The sequence below is a fragment of the Cryptomeria japonica genome, chromosome 3 (genome assembly GCF_030272615.1).
Source record: "Cryptomeria japonica chromosome 3, Sugi_1.0, whole genome shotgun sequence".
NCBI lineage: Eukaryota > Viridiplantae > Streptophyta > Pinopsida > Cupressales > Cupressaceae > Cryptomeria > Cryptomeria japonica.
Genome location: NC_081407.1, coordinates 510,718,204 through 510,737,109, shown reverse-complemented (window position 1 = coordinate 510,737,109; position 18,906 = coordinate 510,718,204). Strand labels below are relative to the sequence as shown.

Here is an 18,906-nt window from a genome sequence, read left to right as displayed (position 1 = left end):
CCACTGATTACAGGCCCTACATTGGATAATTGGTCGGCCCTTGGCGTCATACTGGATACGGCTTCCGTTATTGTTATTGTTGTTATTCCTTCCGCCGCCGCATCTGTTGTCCCGGTAACCTCCAGATGATGCCATTGTGTTGGTTTGCTGGGCCGTACCCGCTGGTGCAGATGTTGTGGCCTGCTCCGTGAACAACACTTGGCTCATTTGCATACTTCAGGTTTTCATGTTGTATGGGCACTCCTTGGTGGAGTGTCCCATCACTTGGCAAATCTCGTAGAATGCCTTCTTCGGGCAAGTACCCTTTGTGTGCCCCTCCTCTTTGCACTCAGTGCACCATATGTCCCCTTCGGTCCGACTGGTGCTTCTCATTGTTTTGAATTCCCTCCTCATTCGCTCCATGTCTTTTCGGAGCGCTTGCACCCGTTTGCCAACCTCGTTGTCGCTGCTGCTTTCTTGTGACGAGTCATCCTCCTCGGACGAGCTATCCTTCTTCTTTTTCTTCGATGTCTTGGTCTCGCTCTCGAGATCCATCGCTCTATTGTATGCGTCTTCTACGATGTAGGTGGAACAATTTTCATCTTCCTTCAGAGGGAATGCTTTAGTCCCTCCACGAACCATCGCTTTTTCAACCCATCTGCTGGTTGACTCTCCATTTTTCCCAATAGTTCCTTCAGCCGCCGACTATAGGCTCGGACAGTCTCGTTCTTGTTCTACTTCGTTCCATAGATCTCAATGACTATTTCGTTGTCATCTCTCAGGAGGGGGAACTCTATCCCAAACTCCTACTTCAAGTCGGGCCATGTGCCGACTTTGGCCTTGTCCATATCTGAGTACTAGTCTATGGCCACTCCTCTCAAGATTGCTGGGAATTGTGTTACCCATTCGTCTTGGTCGGTAACACCGTTCGCTGACCATATGGTTTCGCACGTTCGACAATGGCAGACGGGATCTTCCTTCCCGTCGCCATTGAACTTCGGCAGTTTCTGTTTACTCCCCATCAATGGGGGTCGTCTTCTTGGAGGTGGCTGAGCCTATGTCTGGGCCACTGCACCGCTCCCTCCGGTCCCTCCGGTGTCGGTGGTGTGTCCTGCGTGGGTGACTAGAGGTACGGTGTTTTGCCTGCCGAGTGTGGCACCTACCGTACGGTTATCCTCCCCTTTGTTGTCACCCACACCCACTCCTGGCTCCCTTTGGCGATCCTCACTTTGTGGTGTAAGGGATAAGTTTTTGAACCGATCCCGGGTCTCTTCGACTAGATCTCTCCTTAACCTTGTTTCCTCTAGAAACTCTTCGTGGCTCCGCACCCTACGGTGTTCTGGCGACGCGTAGAAATTTCCGTCGGCTTCTGCACCCTCCGTGACACCTCCTTGGTTCCCCTCAGGCCACCCTTCGGCAGGTTGTCCTTCGGCAAGTTGCCTCAGCCTCCGTCTACGTTCTACTTGTTGCTCCAGAATCAAGGCCCTCTGCGCGGCCTCCCACTTGTCTGTTTCTGCTTTTTTATTTCTATTTGTATTTAATATATTGGGCATAAATCACTTCCGTACATAGCAAGCACACGCCATGTACAAAAAAAAAACTTTTATTCTTTTTCCTTTCGGCCACAATTTATCTCAACATTGTGCCGGGATTATTATAGGGTTCAATTTCCCCTTCGCCTCTTGCCATCACGCTCTGCGTCCCACGACGATTGTTCCGTTTGCGCGTCGTCGGCCTCTGGGTTAATCTCACCGACGGGTAGGCCCATCATGTTTGTGCGCCATCCGCATTTTCCGTTCCCGAGTACGTCCCCGGCAACGGCGCCAAATGTTTACCCTCTCGGGTGAATAACTTAAAGTACACAGATAACGCAGAATCATAATGCCATAGATATCAGATGTAATATAAGCCATGTTATTCCAGTCATAATCGTTCCCTTTACAAGTTACATTCCGAAGTATATAAAGATGCCGAGGGGGTGCGAGCGCCAACCGTCGCACCGCAACTACCACCCTTCGGCTGCCAACTAACCAACACAATTACAACTTAATTAACTCGTTTTATTTCCGTGTACAATATTGCTGCCAACAAAGTTGAAATCAAGTTTATCCTATAGGTGTTTAATTCAATGTTTGTTTGTTTTGCGGGTTTGCTACAAGGAAAGCACGACGATCAAGGTTCAATTGAGGTGACGGAGGATGCATATTGCAAGGAAACTCAAACAATGCGGATAAGGACGATCAACATTTCAAGGATTGAAAGAGGATTTCAAGACAAAGATTTCCAAAAGCAAGGATGTGGACTAGATCAAACATGAAGAAGACTTCACCTTGATGGCGAACAAATGAAGGAATGCAAGTTCAAGACATGAGCACAAAGGATTTCACTTCAAGAAATCAGGAACTACATCAAGGAATCTCAAAGTCAAAGGCACCAAGGAAGGGAATACTTCAAGATTGGGAAAATTTTCCAAACATGAGGAGGAAATAGTTCAAAGAATTTCCTAACATATGGATGAAATGCAAAGTATCACAAGGAATTCCAAGCATCATGAGGAATGTTCAAGGATAAGTTAATTAAATCTACAATGCAAGCTGAAGTGGTATTCAAGTCACCATTCGTTCAATCAAAGGGTACCAAGTCAACATTCATTCAAGGAGGGAATAAGTGACACGTGACACTACATCAAATATTATTTATCTTACTTACCTTCATCTCTCATTGGTCAATGTAATGGTGGTTGTAACAAACCCTAATTAGGATTTCTATCTTTCGATCTTGGCCATTGATCTTGAATCGATTTGAGCTATTCATTGCATGAGATATTTATATAAGGCTTAGTGCTCCCATTTGTAAAGGTTAATAATAGAAGAATAGTTAGTAGAAGAAGAGTAGAAGATAGTAGTTAGATCATTAGAAGTTAGGAGTAGAGTAGGAGGAGAAAAGGCAAAAATTGTTGCCAAGGCTTGTAAATGGATACACTACTTTCATTGAAATTATGGTGAATTGTGGCATTCTTTTTACATGTTGCATGGTTTCTTGTTCTTTAACCTCATGGTTTAGATGAAGTTCATTGATCATGAAGGAGAAGTGCAATGGTATTTGCTGAATTCCTTAAGTGTTCATACTTTTGGTAGTTTGTTGATTGTAAGCTACTGTGCAAAGTTAGCCTAAACCTTATGATTATGGTTGCTAAGTACAATTGTGGATGTTTGCTCAAGTTGTGTCAGTATTGGGTATTTGAATGAATGATCCTCAATATGTAAATCTTTTGACTCCTTAGAAGATTACACTAACTTGGTGTAGTTGTTGCTTGTCTTGGCAAAGCCAAATTATGTTTGCGAGAATTTGTCTATCAAAGCACCATATATTATCTTCATTGTCCTTAGGATTAGATTAGACTCTCTAAACCCTTTCCTTTTGATCTTTCTTTGTTAGATGAGTTGATCCCATGTTCCAGCAACGCCCAAGTATTCAAGCATTCATGTACAACGTAAGTTCCTTGTGATTCTAGCATTATCACATCAATCCATTGAGCTTATCCACAAGTCAAGACCTGACATTTCATAACCTTTGTCTCATTTGATCACGAAGCATAACATTTGAGAGACTTTGTTCAAGAGAGGATAAGATACCTTGGTATTTTATTCTGTGTTCGCATGTGCATAAAACACACATCAACAGGTCCACACTCCAGATTTAAATATGCTTTAAAGTACGGCCACAAATATTCATGGGATAGCCATGTTAATTCAGTTATATGCATTAATTGCAGTCTTGCTATGCTTTATTGTGCATCTTCATTTCCACTTGCATTGTTTGGCATAATATCATGGTCATCTACTACAAGGACAAAATTTTCTTTGGGCCTGAGTTGAAATTGAAGGAGAAATTCTTGAGGGTCATTCATGATACACCACTAATAGGACATCTAGGGTACTTCAAAAACTACATGTAGGTTAGGGAGAGATTCTCTTGGAAGGATCTTGAGGATGATGTCTTGTGACACAATCGTGAGTGGATGACTAGTCAGTAAAACAAGTCAAAGCATACTTTCCCCATAGGTTTGCAGCCATTACTTATTCTAGAGAAAAAGTGGTAAAGTATATCCATGGATTTTATTACAGGTCTTCCAATGGTGCAAGGCAGAGATTGTATCTATGTGGTAGTTGACCAGTTCACCAAATATGCACATTTCTTTGCCATTTCATTACTGTACAAGGCACCATAGATTGTAGAGTTGTTCTTCAAGGAGGTGTTTAGAAAACATAGATTGCCAAAGAACAATGTTAGCGATCAAGATAACAATTTCCTCAATGCTTTATGTAAGGAGCTATTCAGGTTGGCTAGCACAATGCTAACCTAAAGAATCAGTTACCACCCTCAAACTGATGGTTAGACAAAGATTGTGAACAAATGGATGGAAAGATATTTGCGTAGTTATGTTGCGGGGTAGCAGAAGGCTTGGATTAGGTGGTTGCACTTGGTTGAGTATTGTTACAACACCACCTATCATATGTTGATTGGGATGACTGCTTTCAAAGCGCTATATGGATATGATGCTACATGTTTTGTAGACTTAGCATTTGGTGACAAGAGGGCTCCTTAGGCTAAGGATTGGATTTAGGAGAGTCAAGATATCCTTAAGTCCCTTAATGATAATCTTTAGAGTGCCCAAAATCAGCATAAGATTTATGTGGATAGGCACATAATTGAGAGAAGCTTTGAGGTGGGTCACTTAGTTTTCTTGTGCCTACAACCTTACATGCAATCTTCCTTGAAGAAGAGTGGTACAAAGAAGTTGAAACCTCACTTCTATGGCCCTTATAGGATTGTATAGAGAGTTGGTGAAGTAGTCCACGAATTGGAGCTGCCAGAGAATAGCAAAATTCATGTTTTCCACATTTCTTGCCTAAAAAAGGCACTTGGGCAGCATATGACATCATCACCAGAGCTTCCACCGTTGGATGAGGGTAGATTGGTTTTGGTTACTAATGCTATTTTGAATGTTGGAGAGAGGCAGTTTAGGAGCAGAGTAATTAAGGAGCATCAAATCAAATGGAGGTACTTGCCCATAGAGAATGCAACTTGGGAAAGTGAACAAATCTTGTAGCGTTTTAATCTACAATTGCTCGAGGGCAAACTATTCCAAAAGCGAGGAATGTAATGTCCCCTTCCAAGGAGTCTCACCGCATAGCAATCATAGAGTTGCTTAGCATGGATTCTGACTTAGAGGCGTTCAGTCATAATCTGACACACGGTAGCTTCGCGCCACTAGCTTTTCAACCAAGCGTGATGACCAAATGTGTGAATCAACGGTTCCTCTCGTACTAAGTTGAATTACTGTCGCGGAGCGGATCATCAGTAGGGTAAAACTAACCTGACTCGCGATGGTCTAAACCCAGCTCACGTTCCCTATTGGTGGGTGAACAATCCAACACTTGGTGAATTCTGCTTCACAATGATAGGAAGAGCCGACATCGAAGGATCAAAAAGCAATGTTGCTATGAACGCATGGCTGCCACAAGCCAGTTATCCCTGTGGTAACTTTTCTGACACCTCTAGCTTCAAATTCCGAAAGTCTAAAGGATCGATAGGCCACGCTTTCACGGTTTGTATTCATATTGAAAATCAAAATCAAGTGAGCTTTTACCCTTTTGTTCCACACGAGATTTTTGTTCTCGTTGAGCTCATCTTAGGACACCTGCGTTATCTTTTAACAGATGTGTCGCCCCATCCAAACTCCCCACCTAACAATGTCTTCCGCCCAGATCAGCGCGCCTAGACGCACCTTAAGGCCAATAACAGGGGCATTGCCCCATCTCCGCCTCACAAAATAAGTAAAATAACGTTAGAAGTAGTGGTATTTCACTTGCGCCGAAACAGCTCCCACTTATTCTACACCTCTCAAGTCATTTCACAAAGTCGGACTAGAGTCAAGCTCAACAGGATCTTCTTTCCCTGAAGATTCCGCCAAGCCCGTTCCCTTGGCTGTGGTTTCACTAGATAGTAGATAGGGACGGTGGGAATCTTGTTAATCCATTCATGTGCGTCACTAATTAGATGACGAAACATTTGGCTACCATAAGAGAGTCATAGTTACTCCCGCCGTTTACCCGCACTTGGTTGAATTTCTTCACTTTGACATTCAAAGCACTGGGCAGAAATCACATTGCGTCGACATCTGTAGGGGCCATCGCAATGCTTTGTTTTAATTAAACAAACGGATTCCCCTTGTCCGTACTAGTTCTGAGTCAGTTGTTCGCCGCCTAGGAAAAGCCCCCCAAAGGGAGCGCCCTGCGTCCGTCGCCCGATCAACATGAGACAGCCCGCCCTAGCCACTGTAGCAACTTGGACAGGCCGCCAACAGCCCACAGGTTCGTGTCGCAGACCCCTAGGCCCAGCCCTCAGAGCCAATCCTTTTCCTGAAGTTATGGATCCATTTTGCCAACTTCCCTTACCTACATTGTTCTATTGACCAAAGGATGTTCACCTTGGAGACTTGATGTGGTTATAAGTACGACCGGGCGTGAACGATACTCGGTCCTCCAGATTTTCAAGGGCTACCGAAGGCGCACCGGACACTACGAAATGCTCTTCCAAGCGCTGGACACTATCTCTAGTTGAACCGATTTCAAGGTGGGCAGGCTGTTAGAAAGAAAAGATAACTCTTCCCAAGGCCCTCGCTAACGTCTCCGGATTTCCTAACGTTGTCATCCGCCGCCACGTCCCGGTTCGGGAAAATTAACCTAATTCCCTTTCGATGATCGCGTAAAGTGCGCCCTTGAAACAGGGCTTCCCCATCTCTTAGGATCGACTAACCCATGTCTAACTGTTGTTCACATGGAACCTTTCCCCACTTCAGTCTTCAAAGTTCTCATTTGAATATTTGCTACTACCACCAAGATCTGCACCGGGAGCCAGTCCACCCAGGCTCACGCCCAAGGTTTTGCAACAACCCCCACATCCTCCTACTCATCGGAGCCTCGCACTTGCCCCGACGGCCGAGTATCGGTTGCGCGCTTCAGCGCCATCCATTTTCGGGGCTAGTTGATTCGGCAGGTGAGTTGTTACACACACCTTAGTGGATTTCGACTTCCATGACCACCGTCCTGCTGTCTTAATCAACCAACACCCTTTGTGGGATTTGGGTTAGCGCACAATTTGGCACTGTAACTCGGCTTTCGGTTCATCCCGCATCGCCAGTTCTGCTTACCAAAAATGGCCCACTTGGAGCTCGCAATTCCATGGCGCGGCTCAACAGAGCAGCCGCGTCGCCTTACCTATTTAAAGTCTGAGAATAGGTCGAGGACGTTACGCCCTCGATGCCTCTAATCATTTGCTTTACCTTATAAAACTCGCACATGAGCTCCAACTATACTGAGGGAAAATTCGGAGGAAACCAGCTACTAGATGGTTTAATTAGTCTATCGCCCCTATACCCAAGTCAGACGAACGATTTGCACGTTAGTATCGTTGCGGGCCTCCACCAGAGTTTCCTCTGGCTTCGCCCTACTCAGGCAAAGTTCACCATCTTTCGGGTCCCAACAGGTGTGCTCGCACTCGAACCCTTCACAGAAGATCAGGGTCGGTCGACAATGCACCCCTCAAGAGGGGATCTCGCCAGTCAACTTCCTTGCGCCTTGCGAGTTTCCCAACTTGTCAACTCACACACATGTTAGACTCCTTGGTCGCGCTTGTGCCGCCACAACGGCCCGCGCTGGCACGCCCCCGAGCTGAGTGGCGAACCAGCTAACGTCGTTCCACACCCAACCGGGGCGCATCGCCGGCCTCCATCCGCTTCCCTCCCGTCAATTTCAAGCACTCTTTAACTCTCTTTTAAAAGTCCTTTTCATCTTTCCCTAGCGGTACTTGTTCGCTATCGGTCTCTCGCCCGTATTTAGCCTTGGACGGAATTTACCACCTGATTAGGGCTACCTTCCCAAACAACCTGACTCGCCGACAGTGCCTCGTGGTGCGGTAGGGTCCGGGCCCGACAGGGCTCTCACCCTCTCCGGCGCCCCCTTCCAGAAGACTTGGGCCCATTCCGTCGCTGAGGATGCTTCTACAGACTACAATTCAGTAGGCAGAGCCGTCGATTTTCATGCTGGGCTCTTCTCGGTTCGCTCGTCGTTACTAGGGGAATCCTGGTAAGTTTATTTTCCTCTGCTTAGTGATATGCTTAAACTCAGCGGGTATTCACGCCTAACTTGGGGACACGGCAAGGGGCCAAGCACATTTTACCTGCACACTAGCAGGCCGCTATGGCCTGGTTGAAGTTCCACACTTGGCCTCGCTCGACCCGCACAAACCAACGCTGACCCGCATAGGCCACCGCTCGTCGCGACGGGGCGAGGGACCTCGTGCTCATTTCAGCTGACTGTGTCGCTGGCGGGCACAGACGACCATTTTCCCTCCTCCGTGCAGGAGGGCAATTTTGGAGTGTGACACCCAAGCAGACGTGCCCTTGGCCGAGGCCTCAGGCACAACTTGCGTTCAAAGACTCGATGATTCACAGATTCTGCAATTCACCAAAACGAGCATCAAATCTTCATTGAAACTTTCGGATAACATCTGGATATACGATTTAAGCCTTCTGCAACCTTTTGGAATCGATTGCAGATCACCGAAAACGGGGTTCTTAGCATCTGCATGAAAAGTTCCCCCTAAGGCATAAAGCCCTAGTTACCGGATGAAGATCCTACACCGGATTCGGGTGTAGATCCATTGTCTGCTTTGGATTCATCTTTTATGACCCACATCTTCTCATGCTTGTATCTGATCTCCTCTACCTTTGCCTTCCCCTTCTCATCCGATTTGTTCTTGTCTACCAGAGCATTATTCTTGCTTCTGCAATATTTTGCAATGTGACCGGTTTTATTGCATGCACGACAAACAACATTTTGCAGAGGTCTAAAGTTAATATGATTTGGTCTCATCCTGCACTAGTTAGAAATATGTCCAAACATCCCACAAGCATAGCATCTCTTATTTTGGAAGTTATTCATTATTGCTCTACACATATTTGACTTGTGACGAAAATTATTGCATATGAAACACTGACCGGTAAAGGTAGGACCATTGTTCATATTGTTCATTCCATTATTTATCCTACTTCTGCATTGATTCGCCATATGACCAAATTTACTGCAAGTAAAGCATCTACCATTGAATTTATAAGCATTAAGTTGTCTTACCGGAGGATTCTTGCTCTTCTTCTGATTAGGTTTTGCATTGCTTTGTCCAGATCCAGAGGATTCACCTTTCTCAAATGCAAGACCTCGCATGTCCTTTCCATGTCTCTATCTTTCCAGCATCTCATCAAGCCTTGTTGAGCTGGCTTTGAATTTGTCTTTGTATTTATTAGCAGTAACAAGTTCATCTCTTAGGGCAACAATCTGTCTTTCAAGTTCTTGACCATTATTCCTTGACTATGTCAACTCCAGCTTCAACTGATCATTCTCATAAGTAAGCCTGAAGCATTCATCTGCTCTTTCCTTTAATGATTGTGTCAAACTCTCTTCATTCTTCTTTCGGTCCTCAATCTCCTTAGTCAGCCTCATCACAATGGATTGCATCTCATTCTTCAATGCAACATTCTCTCTCTCAAGCTTGTCAACATCATTAGCTTTACCCCGATTTTCCATGATTTGATCTTCTTTCTCCTTCAGCGTGTCCATAAATTCCTTCCTCTCGTCTCTTGAAGTGTTCACTTGATCCTTCAAGTCATTAATGAAATCATCAGCAGCATTCACGTTTATTTTCAAGGAATTGATCTCATTTCTTGTTCCATCAAGATCCTCAAGTGCCACACTAAGCTGTCTCTGAAAACCGGAATCCATTGATTCAATCTCCCGGACCTTCCTCAAGCGGTTAGGCTTCCTCAGAGGAACTAGGCTCTGATACCAATTGTTGGAATCAGGGATCAATGAAAGGGTGGTGGTCAATCAATGATCTACCGGTTAGAAAATTTTCTGATTTGACTTTAAACCATTGGAAGCATAAACATGAAACTGAAATGCAGGAACATAAAACAAACAACCACAAAATCCTAATACCGGAATTTTTACGTGGAAACCCAAATGGAAAAAACCAAGGTGGGATTTGAACCCACAATATTATTCCACTATGGCCAGTAGAAAAACAATATACAATATGGGGAATCCACAGGCATTCAAGCATACTACCTAGAGCTCACTACTCAAATACAATAAGGGCTACAACCCCGGAAGGCTCACTGCCTTACTGATTAATTACAATGATGATTTACAGTAAAAGAACTCCAAAATAGCATCTACAATGCCTGGATGAGTTCCGGTTAAGTGCCAAATATACTGACTGTATCACCTTTGTTGTTTTGCTTTGTTCTCTGTATCAATCAGCTACCGGGTCAAGAATGCGCATGTGAAACTGTGCTACAAAGGATTCTTGATCACCACTCACTCACATACATTCATACCATCCATCAAAAATATCTCCCACACCGGTCTTATATATCCGCAATCACAAAATAGATCATTTATCAAGTCGGTCTGCTAATGTAATGTGTAGTCATATGTCGGCTTGACTGGATCACCAAAGATAAATGCGGATTACCAAAACAATGATACAATGATGTTTCTATGTCGGCTCAATCATCACATATACGATTCAATACACTGCAATCATCGGAAAGCTTCCGGACCAAAACTGCTTTGTTCAACCTGAAATACCGGTTAACTGGCTACCGGTTGACATCCTCTTCCGGAAATCAAGATCCGTGATTACCAGATAGGAATCTCATGAAGAGTTGCCATCAATGACAACCCTAAACCAATAATCAACCATTAGAAGCCATCGGATGAGTGTCAATTACCAACAGTTAGGGGATGGCTTGGGTGTCCCCAGCCATCCCGAGGATGGTCATCGGTCCCCGGAAAAAGTGTTGACCATTTCCAAGTTTCCAGGATGGTTTCCAAAAATTTTTGAAGATTGGGGACGGCTTGGAAACATTTACGTCTGTCCCCAAGTCCCCAAAACGGTTTCCGTTTTCAGAACGTGTGCCTTAAGGTCGAAAACACGTTTCCAAGTAACACTGGATTCGAGCTATGGGAGAACTTAGCAGCAAGTGATGACAATCAGCTCCAAGATGAAGGCTCATCAGCCTACATACAGCATCAAGATTTCACCACATAAGCAAAGACAAGAGCCCAAGGAAGACATTGCAACACTCTTAAGTCTTAGCTCATACAATGCAGCTAATAGGATCATTATCATGAACTTCAAGCAAGATAACACAAACAGTAAGATCAATACATTCAAAGCAAGAAGGAAGGATCGAGCATAAGCATCACAAGGTCTACATCAAATGCAGCACTAAGAGTGAATTCTCAAACAAGAGATGAACGGTGAAATGATCAGGAAGAGATATGCCTCAATCACCTACACTTGTGATGATTTACAAAGATCAAGCTAGCTGAGGTGGCGTCCAGTCATCACTTATCCAATCATATCATCTCAAGCTAAGGTGTCCAGATTCTATGTACCTAGCTCATCCATCATAGAGATAACTACCACATATGGGCACAAAGTTTGATGCACCTACCATTGTCATTTATTGGTCAATTATTCAAAGAAAGACATGTGTCCCATCAAATGTAATTTTGTCATTGGTCAAGCATTAAATGCTTTGTAATGGGTGTAACAAACCCTAATTAGGGTTTTTATCTTTCAATCTTGGCCATTGATTGTGAATCAATCTAAGCCACTCAATTGGAATGAGAGCACTCTATAAGGCTCCACTTTTTCATTTGTAGAAGTTAATAACGAATAATTGATAGTTAAGAGTTTAGTAGCAAATAGCTAGAGTAGAGTAGAAGGCAACGATTGTTCCCAAGACATTGTTGTAAGAAGCATGTAAACTTCATTGAAGATATGGTGAACTCTATGTGTTGATTCAACAATTTGCATGGTCTCTACTTCTCATTTGATTTTCATGTTGTTTAGATGAATTGAAGAACTTTGTGTATGATCAATGGTGAAATTTGTACATCCATACTACTAACACCTTGTTGATTGTAAAGTGTCTTGTGTAGTCAACTGGATCCATCTTTGCCAAGCTTAACTTCAATTATCGCTCCTTCATTGATATGCTTCACCTTGAAGATAGCTATGCATGTAGTGGTGATTTGGAAATCATAAAGTTGTCCCTAGAAGATCACACTAGCCTTGTGGAGATGTTCGTTGCATGTCAAAGCAAATCTTAGTTGAATTTCACTGAAGATTGTCCATTGCTCTTACATTCTTAGGATTAGATTAGCCTTCTAAACCCTTATCCCTTTTGCTATTTTTTTTCAAATCAAGTTAAGTGAAATCCCACATTCCAACGACATTTGAGCATTCGAGCTTTCAACATAAGTCGACTTTTTGAAACAGCAATATCACATCAAACAACTGAATCCATCCAAGAGCACATCAAGACCTGACATTGAGAACCTTGGAGCTGTCCCATATGATCACGCAACTTAGCATTTGGGAAGTATTTGTTCAAGAGAGGATAGAATATTTAGTATTTCATTTTGTGTTGCATAGTGTGTAAAAACACCATCAAGAGAATTGGCGCTAGGAGTGCATGACAATAAATGAGCACTTGAAGCAATATATGAATGGTTATGTCGGAGCTTATCAAGTCAATTTTGAAACAGTTCCCAACAGAATTGGCGCTAGAAAGAGGGCATGATCATTGTGAATGCCTAAGCAGCTGAACTCCAGATCTTATCAACTCATATTTGCAGGAGTTATCTCAAGCCTTTTACTCTCTTCCGCGCTCAATAGAATTAGTTGACAGCGAAAGCATAAATGGGAACTCTTGAATAGGTGAATTCAGTGGAAAGAAAGAACGTTGGTCTATCAACTAGACTTGCAAAAGCAAGAAGCATTGCAGGTGATTTTTTTTTCAAATCAAGTGAAATCCCACATTCCAATGACATTCAAGCATTCGAGCATTCAACGTAAGTCCAACTTGTGATTCCAGCAATATCACACCAAAGAACCGAGTCTATCTAAGAGCACATCAAGACCTAACATCGAGAACCTTGGAGTCATCGCATTTGATCATGTAGCTTAGCATTTGGGAAGTCTTTGTTCAAGAGACGATAGAATACTTAGTATTTTATTCTGAGTTGCATAGTGCGTAAAAAAACCATCAGCAGTTTCCTTGTTCAAGAGGGTACAGAATACTTGGTATTTTATTCTGTGTTTTGGGTGTCATAAAAAACACATCAACAAATTGGCTCATTAGAAACACACACCATGCCAATGCTAGTTCAGAGCTATTTTATAATGTAATACTTAACCAACTACATCTTTATGTTACATTGACACTTTGAGATCCTTGAGGTCTCTGCAGGCTACCAAGAATTTATTCATTAACCATAAATCATTCCAGAACTCCACGCTTTTCCAATCCCCCAGCCAAGACACCTGTATATCAGCCCTGATGAAGCTAATACTAAACTCCAAACGTCTGAGCTACTAGCTGCTGTTATGGAGTAATTTCTCCAGCTGGCCCTTGTTTAGATATTTGTTCCAAAGGGTTTGCAATGTCCCTTGCTAGGCTGAGACATGTTTTAACCATAAACAATCTATTTCAATATACTTATGACTCAAACTAAATATATTAGGAGACATTTCCACCTTAACATGAATCCAATCAGTGATATTCCATAGTTCAATCAATTAATTTATTAATAAGTAAATTGTTCATCCCTCATATATCCATAATAAGTTTACAGATCCAAGCCCTTACCTATCTTGGGACCATGCCCTCAAGGTTTATGGGTCGCTGATCCCTACCCTGTCTTGGGCTCATCCTATTAGTTGGATTTAGACCACCCCTCTTTGGAACATCTTAATTCCCAACTTCTAAAATACTGACAGCAGTAGCAAGGATTATATCCAAACAAATTCTTCTTACTATTTATTATCTTGTGAGCTCTTTTTTATTTTACAATCTACTAATCTGGTCTGCCACTATATATTAAATATGACTCTCATACTTATTGCAGTCTAAATTAAAATTACTATTAAATTCTGCATAAACATTATCAAGCTTCATATAGTAAGCATTCTTATCAAAGACATCCCCATGCATAGCATCAAGAACAAGGATGTCACTGTCTGCAAATTAATAACAGTTCTGATCGGTGCTGTTTCATTCCCTTCCAGCTCTTACAAACTGGAGTAAAGAAAACCAATATATAACACCCCATTCCCTCAAACTCTGATTGGTTTCTTTATACATAGATCTCACATAAACTTTCATACAAAGGTTGTATCCAATCAACCATTGAATGTGACTTTTGTTTAATAAAACCGGAAACATATGATTTCTTCATAACCTTAATTATTATAAGGAATAAGACAAATCGGTTTTCATTATAGAAAGCATTTTGAAAAGTTAGCCTCTTTTGACAACAAGTCATAATGAATCGTATTTTGAAAACAAAATATTCCTTAATGAACATCGCTCCATTTGGAGAGCAAGCAACTGTTTTTTCTTCTAATCATACCCGTTTCCTTAACAAAACATATTAATCATATACTAACATTTTATAATATAATATGGTCATCATCGTATTAGTTGCTATCGTTTCTGATATAAATCATTAGTTACCTTGATGTAGATTGATGCTAGTTGTTTTAATCAAATTACTGCTCTTTAATAATATATATGTTTAGATTTGGAAACCATCATATGTGGCCAATGTCTGCAGACTATCTCCATAGTAAAATCCCTTATTATTAATTATAATAAGGGAGTATAACATCAATTAGTAATATTAAGTATATAAATCACGTTTATAATGTAATATTAATTTATTAATAAATATTAACAAATATTAATAAAATAATAATATTTAATAAATATATAAATTTCAAATAATTATTCGTTGATAAATATCATATTAATTAATAATAATAATTGCTTCATTTGTACTATATATAATGATCAAGGAGACGACATGATAGGGTTATACTATTACACCATTGACTTTAACCTAGCCAAAAAGTTCAGCCCCAAAGGATTTTTTTGTGAATGGTGGTTTTTAAGGGTAGTGTTATCACAAAAGCTTGCAACCTTGTTGAGCTATCAACTCAGCAACCTTGTGAAACATGGAAACAACCCTAAAGTGTGGGACCTTGCGCAAGAGGGTTGAATCTCCGGAGAAGGCCGACTTCCTTCTTAATCCAGGTGCAAGTGTTGAACCTCCGGAGAAGGCCGACTTCCTTCTTAATCCAGGTGCAAGTGTTGAACCAACTCAAAACTTCAAAACTTATCTCTAAGCCTAAATTAACAACTTGCAGAAGTAAACGGAAAAGAGAATTGCTTAAAATAAAAGGAGGTGATGCACCAAGAAGAGATTGTTCCTATCCCCAACCGAAATGACACAAAAAATCAAGTGAAATACCCAGGAGATGCACAAACTTCAGTTGTATGAGTGACCCCAATGCATGTATGGAGGTTAAATTCACTGAATGTCAAGAGGGGAGAAGGTTTCCCACAAGTCACACCCAGAAATAACTTAACATAGCATATTTGAAAGAAGAGCCACAAAACATACACCTATGATGAAGGTAAGGAAGCATACACAACATAAATAAATAAGTTTGAAGGAACAAGAATGGTGATTTCCATTCATTATAAGGCCAATGGCCAAACTTACAGTTGCATAAATGCAAGATGAATACAAGAGAAGTGAAAGAGCACATAATAGCTCAAGCCAGTAGGGAGAGAACCCTTTACAATGAGCCTTAACAGCCTTTATATAGAAAATGGTTACAAGAGTGATCATGACCCCTATGTGTACAGGGAAATGTCAATCTGGGAGTGTAGAGAAGTGCATGCAATTGACTCCTGTACATACAAGCAACCTAGCCATACCCTGAAAATGCAATCCTGAGAAGGGTGGATTGACTGACCTTCCAAAGTCAAAGCATGCAGACATGACATAAGTCACTACAACACGCATGGCCCTGTACCTCTCTTGATGGAAATCCTGCGAAAAACATTAAATGTGCCCCTGTGGCTACACAAAAGAAGGTGCACAAGTCACAAAAGTCATCAGACCATTTAAAGCTTTGAGTGTTGATCACACCATCCGAAAGTGTTGCCAGTCGGAAAGAAGTCCGAGGACTTTGGAAACTCGAGTTCCTGAAGTGGGGAAGACAAGGAAAGAACTTCGGAACCTCGGGGTTCCGGGAAGGACAAAGTAGAGCAGCAGGGAACTGGAAAAAGGGCTAAGGAAGGAACTTCGGAACCTCGGGGTTCCGGAGTTCCGGGAAAGAAGAAGGGAAGCAAAGGAAGAGAACTTCGAAACCTCGGGGTTCCGGAGTACCGGATAAAGAAAGGAAGAAAGGCTTAGGAGAGAACTTCAGAACCTTGGAGTTTCGGAGAAGGCAAGGGAAAGGAACTTCGGAACCTTGGGGTTTCAGAGTTCCGGAGAAAGACATGAAGAAAGGCTTAGGACGGAACTTCGGAACCTCGGGGTTCCGGAGTTCCGGAGAAGGCAAGGGAAAGGAACTTTGGAACCTCGGGGTTCCGGAGTTCCGGGGAACAAAAGAAGAGGGGGAAAGAAAGGGAGGAACTTCAGAACCTCGGGGTTCCGAAGTTTTGGGAAAAGAAAGGAGAGGCAACAAAAGGAAGGAACTTCGGAACCTCAGGGTTTCGGAGTTCTGGGGAAGGGAAGAAAACGAAGAGGGAGGTTCCGGAGTTCTGGAGAAGAAAAACAAGAGAAGGCAAAGAGAAGGAACCTCGGAACCTCTGGGTTCCGGAGTTCCCGGGAAGGAAGAAAAGGCCAAGGGAGGAACTTCCTCTGGGCAAGGCAACACCTCATACTTCGTAATTCTTCTGCTTTTCTCCTTGATCAACTGGGGCAGCGCTGGTTCATGGAACGTATCTCTAATCAGTTCTTGCTGATGGACCAAGGGTGTCATAAAATGACAACATTTTGGCAAATTCTGTGGGATGCTTGCTTGCTCAGCATGAAGTCCAGAAGCCTTGAGCATCCATTGGGCACTGAGTCATTGAAAGACCCAAAACATATGTGCGCCATCACTTCGAGGAAAACTAGAAACTAGAGCGCACACTCTATTAAGGAGAATGTGGTGGGTGCACAAGCACTTATGAAAGCAAAACAACCTCTAATCTAATATTTACATAGTCATCAACACCCTCTTCAGAAGCAGGGCTTAAGATGAATCCCATTCACTGGGATTGGAAGAACTTCACCATCAAGCCTAGAGAGCTGAAATGCATTCGCCTCCTTGCATTTAGTGATGACATATGGACCACTCTAGATAGCATCAAATTTGGAGTGTCGCCCAGCTTTGGCTCTGTCTGCATCCCACTTGAGAACTAGATCTCCCTCTTTGAAGACCCTATTAGTCGCCTTTTTGTCAAAAAATTTCTTGACCTGCTCTTGATGAGTCTCAAGTGTATGCATAGCCTGACTTCTAACATCCTCCAGCTCCATTAGCTTAGCTAGCCTTACTGTCATGGCATCATTCTCTGTCAATTCCAATTGATGTGCTAGTTCAAGAGAAGGTAACTCCAGGGAAGTTGGGAGTCTTGCTTCCTTCCCATATACTAGCATAAAAGGGGAGTTACCGATCGCCCTCTTGGGTGTGATCCTGTCAGCCCATAAGGCTGTCCTCAACTTAGTATGTCATGCCCTCTGATTGTCTTCAATCGTCCTTTTAATTATCTTGATGAGGTTCTTGTTGGAAGATTCAGCTAAGCCATTACCCTGAAGATAATAATTGGATGATGTCTTCAAGTATACACCATGCTTAACTGCCCAAGAACTGATTTGGGTTCCCACGAATGCCCTGGCATTGTCTGATATGATGGTGGAGTGGACACCGAATCTTGTCACAACTCCATCAAGGAATTCCAACACTGAAGCCTCAATGGCATCCCTCAATGCGACTGCCTCTATCCACCTAGTGAAGTAATTTGTTGCAGCCAAGATCCACTTGTGGCCAGCACAAGAAGGTGGATTTATCATGCCAATGAAGTCTAAACCCCATTGTGCGAATGGTTGATTTGCTTGGATGGGATGAAGAGGTAGGGCAGCTAGTCTTTGCTTTCCAGAGAAGAGAGCACATTTCTTGCAATTCTTCACCCATCTACGTGAGTCACTGAATAAGGATGGCCCGTAATAACCAGCCATCATTATTTTAATAGTCGTAGTCCTTGCAGAGAAGTGGCCCCCTGAAGAGCCATCATGAAATTCCTCTAACAATCTGTTGACTTGGTTTTGCTTGATACATCTTAGTAAGACTCCAATAGAGTTTTTTCGAAAAAGAGTGCCATTCACGAAGACAGGGAATGGACTGCAACTTGAAATGCCTTCTTTTGGTCCTGTCCAGTCCTTGCGGGTATCTACCTTCCATTAAGAAGGAGGTCATGTCACTTACCCAACTGTTTACCCTCTCAGGTGAATAACTTAAAACACACAGATAAAACACATAATGGAGAATAATAATGCCATAGATATCAGATGTAATATAAAAGATGTTATTCCATTCATAATCGTCCTTGTCCCCTCACAAGTTACATTCGGAAGTATATAAAGATACCGAGGGGGTGCGAGCGCCAACCATCGCACCGCAACGACCACCCCTCGGTTGCCAACTAACCAAAACAATTACACATAATTAACTAGTTTTATTTCTGTGTACAATATTGCCGCCAACATCATCCCCCCCAAAAGAAAAGAAGTCGTCTCCAGATGACTTAATACAAAATAGAGATGACATTAAACAGAACTGCTGACGCCAGTCGAGCCCGGAACTTATACACCTGCGACGTCCTCGCCTGAAAACCCTTTTCTGCTACCATCCGATGCTTAAGTGCGGATTTCACCATTAGTGCTTCCTTTGACA

General features: G+C 42.6%; 1 protein-coding gene and 1 pseudogene across 2 annotated transcripts in view; both read right to left on the bottom strand.

Moving 5' to 3' along the window:
- LOC131044912 (2-C-methyl-D-erythritol 4-phosphate cytidylyltransferase, chloroplastic) overlaps positions 1-18,906 on the bottom strand; it is a 306,767-nt gene that overhangs the window by 36,128 nt on the left and 251,733 nt on the right. The gene's annotated exons all lie outside the window — the stretch shown is intronic.
- On the bottom strand, positions 5,036-8,198 carry LOC131046051 (28S ribosomal RNA; annotated as a pseudogene).